At 42.3% G+C, this 14,577-nt stretch overlaps 1 long non-coding RNA gene across 1 annotated transcript; it reads left to right on the plus strand.

Moving 5' to 3' along the window:
- The first annotated feature begins 2,158 nt into the window (after nucleotides 1-2,158).
- Nucleotides 2,159-9,862, plus strand: LOC112542374 (uncharacterized). The gene is made up of 4 exons (XR_003086150.2): nucleotides 2,159-2,656; nucleotides 4,609-4,756; nucleotides 5,029-5,084; nucleotides 9,390-9,862. It is a non-coding gene; the product is annotated as an uncharacterized LOC112542374 (long non-coding RNA).
- The last annotated feature ends 4,715 nt before the right edge of the window (nucleotides 9,863-14,577 follow it).

Consider the following 14,577-nt stretch of genomic DNA (forward strand, 5'->3'; position numbering starts at 1 on the left):
CCTTAGAAAAGAAAGTATCCAGAGTGGCACACTAATAGAGTTAAAGGACATCATATTATGAGTTCTCCATCTCTGGAAGTTCTTAAGAAGAAGCTGGAGAAGAGGCTGGTTTAATTGGTTTTCTGGCACACTGAAGAGATGATCTTTGGAGTCCCTTCCAACTTCACAATTCAAGGATTCTATATCTTCTAAGGTTCTAGATTTGATCCCTCCCAACTGGTCTGGCCCCTAGCTCCCTCGGGATACCTCTGGGAAGGCGGTCAAAAAAGTCAAGATAGTGACTCCAACGGTGTGACCAAAGCCCTACCTTTTTTTTTTACAAAAGAAGCAAAAGGGGTAGGGCTTTGATTGCATGGTTGTGGCTGCCATCTTGACTTTCTTGACCTCTTCCCCTTGGCCACCTTGGGACTCCCTTTAGCCTAATTAGACAAAAGCTTTGGCTTCACTTGCCTAGCGGACAGTAGTAAAACAGAGTGGCGGCTGGAAGTCAGGAAGCATGAAATAAAGCCGGAGAGCAACAGGAAAACTATTGTTGACCAAATCAAATAAACAGGGGCTTCCTGTTGAGGGGGAGCCAAGAGCCATCTTGACTGCGTGGAGGCATTCACAGCCTAAAAATACTTTCCTGGCCATGAAAATGCTCCAAATAGCATCCCTGCTAGCTTACCAGACGAGGCAGAGCCAGGGACTCTCGACAATGTGGAAGTGGGTGGCTTGGTGGCATTTTTCACTCTGCAGCCACCCATTATTTAGGCTTATCCTGCCTCTTGCACGCAAGAGGGACAGCCCCATTCATAATCAGTAGTATTTTTATATAGCACTTACAAGCAGTCTAAGTTTGGGAATCTGCTGGTATGGGAGGGGATACTAGCCCAGAGATGGGGTGGCTTTGGTTAGGCCAATTAAGGAGACAGTTGTCAGTTGCATCCATTCTTGTCATGTTGGATTGATGGGGCCTCCATAAATCCTGAAGACCAGCTGTGAGGAACCGACGGCAGTACTACTGCCTTGAATTCCTGCTTGTGGACTTCCTTGAGGAACAGGGGCTGAAGTTATGGACTTGGTCCTCTCTAGATGCCTCTTGGACACATTTGGAGTTCTGAGAATACGTTATGGCTGCTTTCACAAAATTGCTGCCGTGGGGTGGGCTCACCTTTACTCAGAATGGCTGCCCTGGTGGGCATGGCGAGAGCCAAAATACCCATTGTCCAAGAGGCCTGCAGGCACTTTCAAATAAACCATTAATGCTATGCAGAGTCAATCTTCTATAGATAGATAGATAGATAGATAGACAGACAGACAGACAGACAGACAGACAGACAGACAGATAGATAGATAGATAGATAGATAGATAGATAGATAGATAGATAGATAAAACTATTACTAGAAGCTGGGACTTCACTTTACAGCATGACATTTTTCCTTTCTCTATTGAAAAAAAGAAGGTCAAGGAACTTGGTGGGCATCAGGATTGTCTACAGGGGAGGGGTCAAAAAAGTCAAGAGGTTGGCCATAACCATGCAGTGGAAGCCCCATTCTCTTTTGACTTGTGTTGGACCATCCTTTTGACATTTTTTACTTTTTTGGCATCTCCATAGACCAGTGTTGTCCAAACTTGGCCATTTTAAGATGGGTGGACTTCAACTCCCAGAATTCCCCAGTGTTTGGACAACACTGCCATAGACACCCCTGATGAGCATCCTGGCCACTTTCAAAGACCCCCTCTTTTCCCACTTTGCCTTACCATAATCCTGTCAGGTAAGCTAGTGTTGGTATTGTAACCCCCCACTTGATCTACTTTCTTCTGGTAGCAAAAAGGACTGGAAAAAAATGGGAAAATCCAAAAGGACAATAAAACCTGCAAATTTCTATGAGTAAAACAGGGCCATTGCAGAATTAGAACTTCGTTGGGAGCACCCTCCTTCTATTTTCTATTGCAATTAATCAATTCTTAAATAACTTGTTTGGACTTTGGCAGGAAAGAGGATCCTGAAAAGACCATCTTCAAAGCAGAGCGCACACAAGCAACCAAACCACAACAGTGGCCGTGTAATCTAATTTTCCTGCTTGTGTGTCTAGAGGCTTTAATTTAATTTTTTTTTAATTTTCCTTTTGCTCCATCTTCCTCTCTTGCCTTCGATGGGATTACAATCACGTACGGAAACCTCGCCCGACTCCTGATACACATCAACATTTTACAAGGAAGTTGGCAGCGAGTTCAAGAGGGAGAGAGAGAGAAAACCACACACGCATACACAACCCTACCCCCGTAGGCGGGAACTGAAAATAAATGTTCTTGACTGGCCCAGTAGCTGGATTGCTCAACTCGCATTCCACAGTACAAAAGAAGTAGTGGAGAGGAAGAATAGAGTCTGCTGGATACTGTCATTGAGGGAGAAAAATAAGGAAGGAACACATTTCCTAGAGTTGATGGGCGGAGTTGCATTCAGTCATGAAAGGCCCTCACTCCACCCCTCTGTTTGAAAACTCATCTCTGAACATCAGGTTAAAAAAACGGCAGATGTTAGGCAACACGGGAGGACTGATTCAAGGCAGAAAGAACTGTGAAGAGCTTCAGAAGAGCAATGCTGGATCAGAGCAGATGTTCATCTGATCCACTGCCACGGCCAGCCCAAAGCGTCTCCCAATCCCACCGGTAAGTCCACCATCCCTCTAGGGGAGATGGGCGGCATTCAAATTAAATAAATAAATAAATAAGTCCCCACGTCTGAACTGTCACTCTCCAACGTATAAGAGTGAAAGAGACGTGTTGCCTATCAACTAGGACATAAGGACTGTGAACTTCTCAAGGCTACTCCATGCTGTTCCACAGCTAAGAAGAGTTCAAACTTTCTATTTCTGCATATAAGACCTCCTCCTAGACCCATGAGTTTTTCTGGAGAGGCACTGCAGTGTGGTAAGATGGGTAAGGGAGGTATTTTCTGTCTCCTTCTTTGTCTGACTGCAGCTACCTTCTACTTGGCCCACACAATCTCTCCTGCTTGCTTGCCCTACTTGTACTCCACTCTTGTTTGCCAACCCACCACCAACTTAGGGTTTCTTCTGGACTGCAAGAATCTGGACATTTGGCTGTAAGGATGCCCCTGACTCAATAGCTTTGCTCCAGAACTGAAACCACAGCACGCACATTTTTTTCTGTAGGAGGCATAGGGTTGGCTGGGGAGAAGTGAGCAGAAATGGATTTCCTTCATCAGAGAAAGGAGCTATGAATTTTTGTAACTGATACTCCCATCTTGTATACTGTCTCTTTTATTGAAAAGACTCAACAGGTTCAGCCAGGTCAATTACAAACTTAGCAGCTACATTCCCACAATGGTTTGGGCATATATGTGTGTGTTATGCAATAAACCTAGATCATTTAGTTAGTTTATTTTTCCAGTACATTGATCCCAGAAAATGCATTCATGTAGTGACCAAGTGATTCCCCATCCAGTTCAAATCAAAGCCTTTATTATGTCCTTTAGGCCAAAGAGAACTACAATATAAATGCATAAACCTATAATTAATTCATCCCCTTCCCCAAATCTATAAACACTGGGGGGGGGCATGCCAAGCACCCCTAGTTCTTCATTGGTTGGTTTCGAACAGCCATTAAAACCTGACTGATTATACTTCCTGCCCATCTGGGCCACATGCAAGATGTGCCAAGAGTCTAGTCCAACCTTCTTGGACCATGGTTTACCAGAAGCATTTGAAAGTTCCTGAACAGGGGAGGAAGCAAATTACTGTTGCCCTCAGGACCTGGTATGTACAAGAAGCTGCCCACAATTCAGAGAGAAGTCTACAGTTGGGAAAAGCCCAATCCTCCATGAAGTAGTCCAGGCGTTGAGGCATCTAAATTGGTGGCCATCCCTATCTCTAATGGCAACAAATTCTGCAACTCAAGTGTGTCCTATGAAAGAGTGATGGCCTTTCTCCTTGCTTACTCCCAACAGCTGGTATTTAAGGACAGGTGCTTGTGATTCCAAAGGTAGCAAAGGACCATCCGGACTAGAAGCCATGGCTAGCTTTGTCCTCCATGCATTTCACTGGAGCCTTTGAAAACTCTAAATACATGGCTATCATCAACTCTGATGGTGGCAACTCCCCCAATTTAATTCTGGGTTTAATTTTAATCAGTGATCCCAAGATCTGCTGTGGTGAGAGATGAAGGGGAAAAAACCTTCCCTGTCCATATTTTCCATGACATGCAAGACATTCTTTTTTTCTCTAAGCTAAAAGCTTTAAATGTTGTGGTACCCTCCGTACTCATAAAAGGAGCTGTTTTAGCTTTTGGGGCATCTCAGAGCCCCAAATCCTATTCAACAAACAGCCATTCTTTGTTGTTATTGTTGTTGTGCTGTTGTTGTTGTTATTGGCTGTGTGGTTTTTTTGCCAAGGCTGAAGGCCACCTAGAGATTGCCAGGCAATTGTACCTTTGATGTTGCTACTTTCCAGCAAAGCTGTTTAACGGAAATAAACACAAATGAAAATAAGCATAAAATTCAAGTCTTCCGGTCAATCCTGTCTCCCAAGATCTTCTGTTTTGTTGTTTTATTATGACGACCATCTTAAGTGAACATTTCCTGTCTCTAAATCTCTCCCAAGACATGCAGCTCTTCCTGTTAAATCTTATATTTGGAATCTGAAAGTCTTTTCGTTTCTCCGTTGAGCAAGACTGGTGCTCATCTGATGTCCATCCGAGTGTGGGAAGAGTGGCATCACGGGAGGACCTACATTCTACCAGGATACTATTGTGAGTCACAGATTAGTGTACCAAGTTGAGTTTCATTAGAGCACTGTTTCTCAACCTTAGCAACTTAATGATGAGCAGACTTCAACTCCCAGAATTCCCCAGCCAGCTGAGAGTTGCTGCCCGCTCATCTTAAAGTGGCTAAGGTTGAGAAAACCACATCAGAGACACACTGAAGTTCAAGTCCTCAATAATGCAATCAGGGAATACTAGACCCTGGACTCTGTTTAGATTTGCCCATATCCTCCACATCTTAAACATCCTTTTCATTGCAGACAATAAGAGATGTTGAAGAAAAAACAACAGAAAATGAGCACCCTTGTTTACATGAGTAAGTACTCCTTAAGTATCAGTTTCTTCAGAAAAAATAAAAAGCAGCTAATATACTAATGCAAAGCCTGTTTGTCCTTGCACGTTTTGGGACTCTTCTTAACTACAACACCTACAGCTTTGCATCACTGACTTGCATTTACAGACAGTTCTCTACTTACGAACTGGTTATGTTCCAAGAAGCTGTTCATAAGCCCATTTGGTTCGTAAGTCCCACCATGGCACACCATATACGTACACCTGAAAATTTACAGTACGCCACATACGTATGCATGTACGCCGTAAACATCTGATGTACGCATATGGCACTCCACGTACGCATGTGCTCCATAAACTTCCAGGACCTTCCTTCCGGGACCTTCACTGTTGGAGTTGTTGGAGGTTTGTTTCTAACGGCGAAAGTTTGTAACTTGAAAGTTTGTAAGTAGAGGACTGTCTGTATTGGACTATGAATACAGAAAAAGATGCAAAGCTACAGTGAGTTGGCATTTTTGAATACTTCTTTCTTTGTCGTCTTTGTCAGTGTTGCAATTATGTTTCAGAACCCTCTTCAGGGGTGTCCACGGGGGGGGGGAGTTAAGGTGGCAGCCACAACCATGTGATCAAAGCCTCGCCCTTTTTACCTGCATTGCAAAAAGGGGGCAGTGCTTAGATCCCTGTGGACACCCCTGACCCCCTTTTTCCAAAAACTTTCAAGGTAAAGGATGAGCTGGGAAATCTTGGGGTTTGAAACAAGAACATAACTCTTATTCAACATAAGAGAATTTCAAAGGTGCCACCGCTACAGCAAAAATATGTAAGAATACCGTGGCACCTTAGAGACCCACAGATTTATCACTGGTATCATTCTCTGTAAAAAGTCATCAAGGAAGACCTCATTAAAATTGTTTATGACCCTTAGCGAGTGCATGCCATCCACCCACTAAGAAATTATTGTAATCACTTGTATATCAAACCTGTCCAACCGATGTCTAACTGATGTCCTCAGAAGGCTTGGGACTGATGGCAATATCCAAGCATTTTGACTGCCTATATGCCAAATGTCAAGTTTCTGGGTAGGCATCAAAATATATGACCTAATTCGCATTTTAATGTTAACTCAAAGTCACTAGTATGCCACCATCAGCTACATCACTTTCTCCAACATGGTGCTCTGCAGATGTGTTAAGGCAGTGTTGTCCAAACTTGGCCACTTTAAGATGAGTGGACTTCAACTCCCAGAATTCCCCAGCCAGCTATGCTGGCTGGGGAATTCTGGGAGTTGAAGTCCACTCATCTTAAAGTGGCCAAGTTTGGACAACACTGTGTTAAGGTAAAGGCCACCTTGAGTCAAATGACATTCTTAGTGAACATACCCAGGCTGTTTCTTTGGTTGCACTGCAGGAATTCCCATCTTCCAAGATGCCTTTCAATTTCCTAGTCTAGCTACTGGCTACTCCAGCTAATTCCATCAAGGGCAACCCAGTTGGGGAACTTTGCTTTGTACCTTTTGAGAGAAGCTTCTTGGAAAGAAAACGTGACTCTGCTGATACTGCTGGTGGTCACAAATAATGTTCTTGGATCAGATCCTATAGCTAACTGACAAGGGCTTATCTTAAAACTGGGATTGCCACAAGTGGCCCCAAAAAATCCAGACCTCCACAGATGGCAACAAACAGCTGATTTTTTGGTGGATCTCTGGAATTTGAATTTTTAAAACCCTGATATGATAGCCTTACTCAAAACAACATTATGGGTTCCATCTCTGAATTCATAGGGTCATGAATTGTGTATCTCCTAAGGGAGAAGAACAGTGTGTGTGTATACATCTAGAAAGTTCCTGTCCCTTTTCCCACCTTCTGACACTCACCTTCAGGTGTATAGAGCAAGGCATGGGCCAGAACTTTCAACTGGTACAGTCCTTTCTACTTCAGAAATTCATCTAACAGTTCCTTAAGGTCCAGGAAGCCATACCCAGATATATGTGATTCATTGAGATGAATTTTCTCCCAGGCACCTTCTTTAAGAATATTTCTGTGTTCCCTCCTTCAAAATCCATTCCAAACAGGAAGTCATTCCGTATGGTTGACACAGCTACCTTTCAAACAGAGTTTTTGGAGAAACAATTAACAGGCCAGAGGGAAAAAATGCTATCATGTCATATTTAAGACTCATAAATAAGTCTTTATTTGACATCCACTTTCTAGGAACCAACCAGCACAATTTTACTTTTCCTTTTTTTCCCCTACGGAACCATCATTTACATAATTCTACCTAAATATCTATTGCCGGTGCTGAATTAGGTACAGAAGCAACAATGGCTTAGAATAACTGTCCTCCCTGCCCCCCCTCCCCCCCGCCACCACTCCCAGATTACTGTGTAATTATTGCTTTAGGGAAGGGGAAAACTTGAAGCTTGAAGGATATTTGGGCAGTGATCCCACATAGATAGCCTGGGAAAGAAAAGGGAAGGGAAGGGAAGGGAAGGGAAGGGAAGGGAAGGGAAGGGAAGGGAAGGGAAGGGAAGGGAAGGGAAGGGAAGGGGAGGGGAGGGGAGGGGAGGGGAGGGGAGGGGAGAGGAGAGGAGAGGAGAGGAGAGGAGAAGAGAAGAGAAGAGAAGAGAAGAGAAGAGAAGAGAAGAGAAGAGAAGAGAAGAGAAGAGAAGAGAAGAGAAGAGAAGAGAAGGGAAGAGTTAAAGGAACATTCCTTTAAACTTTAAAGAGTTAAAGGAACATTAAAGAGTTGAGGTCTTAATGAGCAATGGAAAAAAACCCTTGGGTTTTGAATAAAGAGGCCATACTAGGCATGCAGAGAGGTGAGATGCCTGGAGGAAGGACAATTTCAATCCTTTGCCCAGGGTGTCTGTGAACTCTGGAAGGGATGGCATTCCTTTAAAGAAACGCGTCCTCAGTCTGGGATCCTCCTGAACTTTCAGCTACTGCTGGACGGGCAGCTGGAGGTTGTGGCCAGGGAGACGTTTGCCCAATTTCAGCCAGTGCCTAGCAGCTGCCCTACCTGGAGTGGGATACCCTGGCGATAACTCCTGCTTTAACGTGTCTAGATTTTTTAATATCTTTATGAATAGTTCAAATTTAGTCACTGCCCATCTCACTCAAATTACTGCCATGTGTTGTGCGTAGGTCTGCCTTTGAAGACTACTTGGAAATTCACAGCTAGTGCAAAATGCAGTAGCCCATTTGTTAGCAGGGAAGAACAATACTGGTGCTATCGATCTGGCGCTGGTTTCCAGTAGTTTCAGGATACCATTCCAAATTCTGGGTTTAGCTTACAAAGCCCTATATGCTATTTTACTTTATTAGGATGACCAATGATCTAGATAAAAAGCCCTGTACGACTTGGCTCTGATTCACCCCAGGATCTCCGCCATTTGTGGTCATGTCAATAATACCAGATGTATTCCAACTGATATGGTGTTAGATCTTTGGAATAGTTTCTTGCTAAGAAAGCTAAAAGTAAAGGCTGCTGTGAGGTCAGGCTCAACTCTTGGTGGCTTCATGGACGCAATCACGTACTGCTCCTGGAAGCCAGAGAAAAGTGGGTTGCCCTTGCTTCCTTCGATCAACTGCTTTTGCCTTCTCAGCTTGGTCGACAACCTTGGCACTTCCAAGAAGTCTTGGAACCACCCCAGCTCTGCTGAGCCTTCCCGCCTAGACAAGACTTCAAGGACCTGCCATCTACTGAGACTTCTTGCTGTAACATGCTCTCAGTTAAACATGATGTTGAATTTGTTAATTAACACATCAGATCTCCAGCTGGAAAAAGATAGGTTTAGTTGCCTTTCTACCAGAGCATTTATACTATGGCAGGGGCACTTGCAGGATATGATAAAAAAGAAAAACATCCAGAGGCTGGCCATGATGGTGCTGCCAAAGCTTCACCTGTATGTTGTGTGTGTTGCACATGTGACACACATGTAAAACAGGCAGAGCTTTAATTGAACCATCATGGCCACCATTGTGAATTTTAATTACACCATGCAGATACCCCTATATTAATGATCCCTTCCTTCTTCTATGTATAGAGAAAGGGTTTTTTAAAAGATCAGATGTGCGTGTCTATATGTCTTCTTGCTAATCCACAAATCAATTTTGACATGACCTAAATTTTTCCAAGGGCTGTTCACTGGAACTTATATGGCTGAAATACAAAAGAAAATCATTAATACCATACGAGTACGGCCCTACAATGCATTCACTGATATTACAACTCAGCTTCTCAGTAATGTGATCTCAGGGGGGAAAAAAAAACCAAGGAGCATTCTGAATTTAGGCATAAATTTGCTCTTGCTTGCTTTCATTTTCCTCAGAAATGTCATCATGATCTATCATCCTGACTGAATAGACACCAATAGTATCCTCTTCCTGGGAAGTGATCCAGAAAGTCCGAAACAGCAGCAGCCATCCAAGAGGAATGGTGGCCAATAAGCCCTCCAGGTCAAAACATGGTGCTGAACCTGGAGGGAAGATGAATATTCATATCAACATGTTATTTGGGATTTCTCCCAAAACAGCTATTTTCACATCAAAACCAGTCTCTTCCATACTGCTGTGAATGGATGTTGCATGTGTAAAATGTTCAGTTTAGCTCAGATGCAAACTTAAACAACTTGTGCCTGATATAAATAGATCAGAACTTCCTTCTGAGAGACTATTACATTATTGTTCATATTTTCAACATGAGAGTAAATTGGCTTTGATCTGATGAATCTTCCTTGTAGAAGTTATTTGTTTTATGGACCTTATTTTCTTTTTGGTGCCAGGCAAAGACTTGCTTTTTTAAATATTTCCAGGGCTTTTAATAATATGCTAATGCTTATCTTGTTGGTGTTATTTAGCATTTTATAAAACATTTTAATGTAGGAGTTTGTTTCTTTTAACCCATTGCTTTTTAAATTGTGACTTTCAATTGCAAACTGCTTCAAGAACTCTTGTCAAGGAGAGACATATTGACATCTTTCTTCAAAGGTTGAGAATCTGGTGGTCTTGGACTACTAATTGTTTTTTATGGACATGTTGGATTTCGCAGCCTGCAAAAAGTAGGGCAGCCTTTCCCAATCAGATGGAAATCTCCAGACTATCTGAAGGCTGGAGATTGGGGAAGGCTGTGATAGGCTAAGGTTCTTCTTTATCTGTAGTACAGCTGGACAACCTTTACAGAGCATGGGACCACCTTGAAAAGAAGAAACCAAATAGGATTAAGAGAGTGTAGCTGTCAGCCCAGAGTGTAGGCCAGACTAGGATACCAAAGCTAGTGATAAGGTTGTAGTGACAGAATCTTGCAAGTCTGAATGTGCTACCCCCTCCCTCCCCTTTATCTTTGTGAGAACTAGGGAAGGTCAAGTGCCTGAGACACCTTCTCAAATTATATTTCTGCCCTGGACTCTGTTCTCTGTTATCTGACTGTTGTCTTGGTAGCAGCTCTTCCTCCTGTTCCTCAAGGTTGTTCCTTCCGTCCATTTCAGTAGCAGTAATAAATTATTATCACCACCAGAAATGCTGGGCCCATAACTTTTGGGCTTCAGGCTTCAGGGGGTGGTGCACTAAAATAGACAAGTCTTCTTTTAAGTCTTTGGTTTTTGTTTTTAAAATCACGTTCCACCCAACTGAACCCTTATTGTATTTCAACAGTGCAGTCTTGTGCCTCTGAAGCCTCAGACAAGGGATCGGACCTAACTGTGGTTCATGGGCTATGAATTTCCAGTTCCTGATCTATGGGCTTGCTAAGGAGATTTGGAAGCATCTCTGAAATTGGAAATGCAGGAGTAGAGATGGTTGTGGACTTTAAACCAAAAGCTCCCATTCATCTCACCCAAATGGGATCATTTGTAGGGTTGCGTGTTTATAGCACCAAAGTAAAATTAAATGCCTCCTTTAAAAAAAAAAAAAAAAAAAAGCAATGGAAAAACACAGCATTTCTGGCTTAGATTAAATTTCCAGGACATCTTTTTATTTATTTAGCTCCCCAACAGGATACTCTGTTTTCCCGGATATACTGTTGGTCTCCCTTACTAGATGACTGACTCGCTTGTGAAACCAGACTTGAGTTTTTCTTGAAACCTGGAAACTTGATTCATCTGTCTGCATGGGAAGAATATAATGGTGCATTGTTTTATAGGCCGCACCCTGTTCCTATCAATAAATCAAGAAAATCTCAATGGATTTAGCAGTCAGATCATTGGAACTGCTAACCCCAGCAATTGAGAAAAGGAAGTTTCCATGGAAATTATGGAAGACAGCTGAGGAAAACAACAGCAATGAAGTTCTCTTTGGTTGAATTTCTTCCCAGATTTCGGATACCTTTCCTAAATGGAAATTGTGTACTGGGAATGTTCCTTTAATTGGCAATATAATTTGCCGATCAATCAATTTGCTTCATTACTCTCTGTTCCCTGTGTGATGAAGTACTGAATTAAGCTTTACTCTACCTCAATGTGCATTCTTCTTTTCGAAGAGCATTTTAGGATGATCTCTTTATTAGATGGGATCTAGAGCAGAAGTGCACAATCTTTGTTCAAGGCAAGAGATAAAGTTGGTTTATGGAGGACACCAGAGTTCCAGGAGTAGGCAGGGACAAGGCCAGGCCAAAAACTAACTTGATTTCAATTAAAAATAAATTAATTCAGTATGGTCAATAGGATCGCTCTCCAAGTATGTCATAATGTTCTTATTCTTTGTTTAGATGTATATTCCATCTTTCTTCCAGGAACTCATAACATATCCCTCCTTTAAGTTTCCCCATAACAACTACCTGTGAGGTAGGTTGGGTTGAGGTAGGCCTCTAGTAAGATTGTACGAATATTAAACTTGGTGACTTGATTTAAAGACAATTCAGTCAAATCACTGAACTGAATTAACTTTCTGATTACTGAATGCTTCTGAATACACTTAGACAATTCAGATATTTCTGTGCATGCAGACAAATGCTTCTTCTGAATTGTTTTGAGAATCAAAAAGTGGGGTTGGATCAATTTTCTGAATCAATTCAAGTTGTAAAATGAACTGCATTGGTTTTCTGAATTCAATCAATATTTCCAGTTGTATTCTGCCTGGTAAGTATATGAGCCTACTGGCTGGTTAAGATGGTCTCCCCAGTCCTCCCCAGTCCCCAATCATTATCCCACACTGGAGCTCAACATGGGAATGTATAATTTCACGGCAACTTTTGGAGAGAGTCCGGCACCATAACTGAGAGTTGCAGGTGTGGCGGGGGGGAGGTCTGCCAATACCTTAGGGTGTCAGGTTGCACCTCCATGATCTAGTCTTAGGCTTCATTCACACATGATGCTATGCCAGGATTTTTAAACCATGGTTTGACAAACTATAATCATCTGGCTGTCTGGCTGATGTATAACTCTAGGCCATAATGGGTGGGTTCACACATCATCCTAAACCAATAATAAACGAATCACATTATGATTCAGTACAAAGTGTGATCCTACATAAAGTAAACCTCTGAAAAGTGATGGAGATATTTATCTTACACCTGCCAATATCCATCTAAAATTGCAAGCATTAAATTTCAGCTCCAAATGCCCACTGTCTGCTCAATATTATTTCATAATTGGTATTATTTTCCCTGTTGCTTTTCACTAGTGTAGCAAGTGTCTCTCTCTGTGTGTGTATCTATTCTCCCAGAATATAAAAAGTTTCTTACACACACCTGTTGTAACAAGAAGCATCATTTATAAAGAGAAACATAAGCTTTTCCGTGAGATGCATCCATATGACCCCTATTCTACTGAATGACTTTTCTATCGCATTTCAACTTCATTTCAACCTGTTTCTCCTCTTCCTGAAGACTCTACCAGCCCAAAGGAGTTAAATATCCTTCATATTCAAAAGGATTGATCTGTCCAACAGAGAGGGACTCATCAGGGTCATGCTGCTTAACGTGTACTCCCTGGAACTAACTTGGTGAGGCTAATATGCAGTTCCCTTGGGCAGGAGTTAAGAGGGAAGTCCAAGGTGATAGCAAAAGGAAGCTCTGGAGGCCACAGGAAACAGTAGAAGGTCTGCTGGCAATGCAGTGGGCTGAAATGGTCTTCATTGTCTCCACATCTTGCAGGAAGGAGAGAAGAATGAAGATGAGCAAAACCCAGTTCCCAAACACTGGCTGTAAACACAGCACCAGGCTGTTTCAAAAGCAGAGGTCTGCAGGTGTGGAGAAGCAAGTCAAGATGGTGGCTACGATGGTGTGATCAAAGCCCTGGCTGTTTTAGATGCAACACACATAAGAAACCAGAGTAGCATCAATCACACCATTGTGGCTACCATCTTGACTGTTTTTACAACATCCTGTGGACATCCTTGTTCAGAACCCTTCTTTGGGCTTGAGATAGAAGGGGTATTAAATAGAAGGGAGTGGTGGTATTAAGTAGTTTTAATTCAATTTACTTTACATTACTATATCATATTTTGTTTTTTGGGCTCTCTGTATCTCATCCTGGCTTTGCCCAATTTTTGGAGTGCCTTCTTCCCCAAACATAGCCTTATTCTTATTATATTCAGGGTCCTGTACTTCCCACCACCAGCAGCGCTACATTCCTGGTCACAAGCTGGTTTGTGATGCCTTCAGTTATCTGCCCTGCAATTATACTTTCACAGGCATATCATGTTATTTACAGCTAGAATGGTTCTTTAAACAAATTTCAAAAATTGGTGCAATTTTTGGCTTCTAAATATGCACACTTGATCTCAGCATCGGTGGTTCAACATTTTGGAAGATCCACTGGATGTCTCCATGCAGGATCTAATCCCTTTGAAGGGTTAAATGAGCCTCCAAATGTATTTTGTTTCCATACAAGCCTGCAGCCAAATGCTACCCGCCTTTCAGCTGTCAGCCATTTCCAGACCCCGATTGCTTTGGGGCGGATTTCTGTCTGGCGTTGACATGAACCGCATGGCAGTTGTCAGATGCTATCAAAGACTTCCAAACAACCTGCAGGTGTCAAAAGCTGGATATGAAGCCAAATAATAGCAATAATAATAATAATAGCCATCTAGAACACAACGCAGCAGATATACAAATAATTAAAAAGAAAAGAGTAACTGTTGATGGGGCAATACCTAGAGACAGCTGTACCAAGGACATAGAATAGGAAAAAATTGCAAAATACAGAGATCTAACAATCAAAACAGAGAGATTAGGAAAAAGATTTTGCCAAATCATCCCTATGGTTATTGGTGCCTCAGGCAGAGCAGCAAAGAGATTAAATCAATTTTTACAAGAACTAAACATTACGGCTGTATCACCTGTAGACTTACAGATACGCACATGTGCATGCGCGCACACCCACACACACCACCTTGCTGGATACATGTTACATCTTATGCTGTTACTTGGATAATTCCTAAGTTCCTGGCTGGAGCAATTTCCAAAGAACAACAAAGTCAAAGATGTGATCCTTGTGTCTGTTTTTTTGTCACATGTTTTTTTATGAAATAATAATAATAACCACAACAAAATCACCATCAGTCCATTGCCAAAGGCAGCTT

Source organism: Python bivittatus, unplaced genomic scaffold (assembly GCF_059951505.1).
Source record: "Python bivittatus isolate LINGU-HERP-01145 unplaced genomic scaffold, Pbiv_v1 ctg000790_np1212, whole genome shotgun sequence".
NCBI lineage: Eukaryota > Metazoa > Chordata > Lepidosauria > Squamata > Pythonidae > Python > Python bivittatus.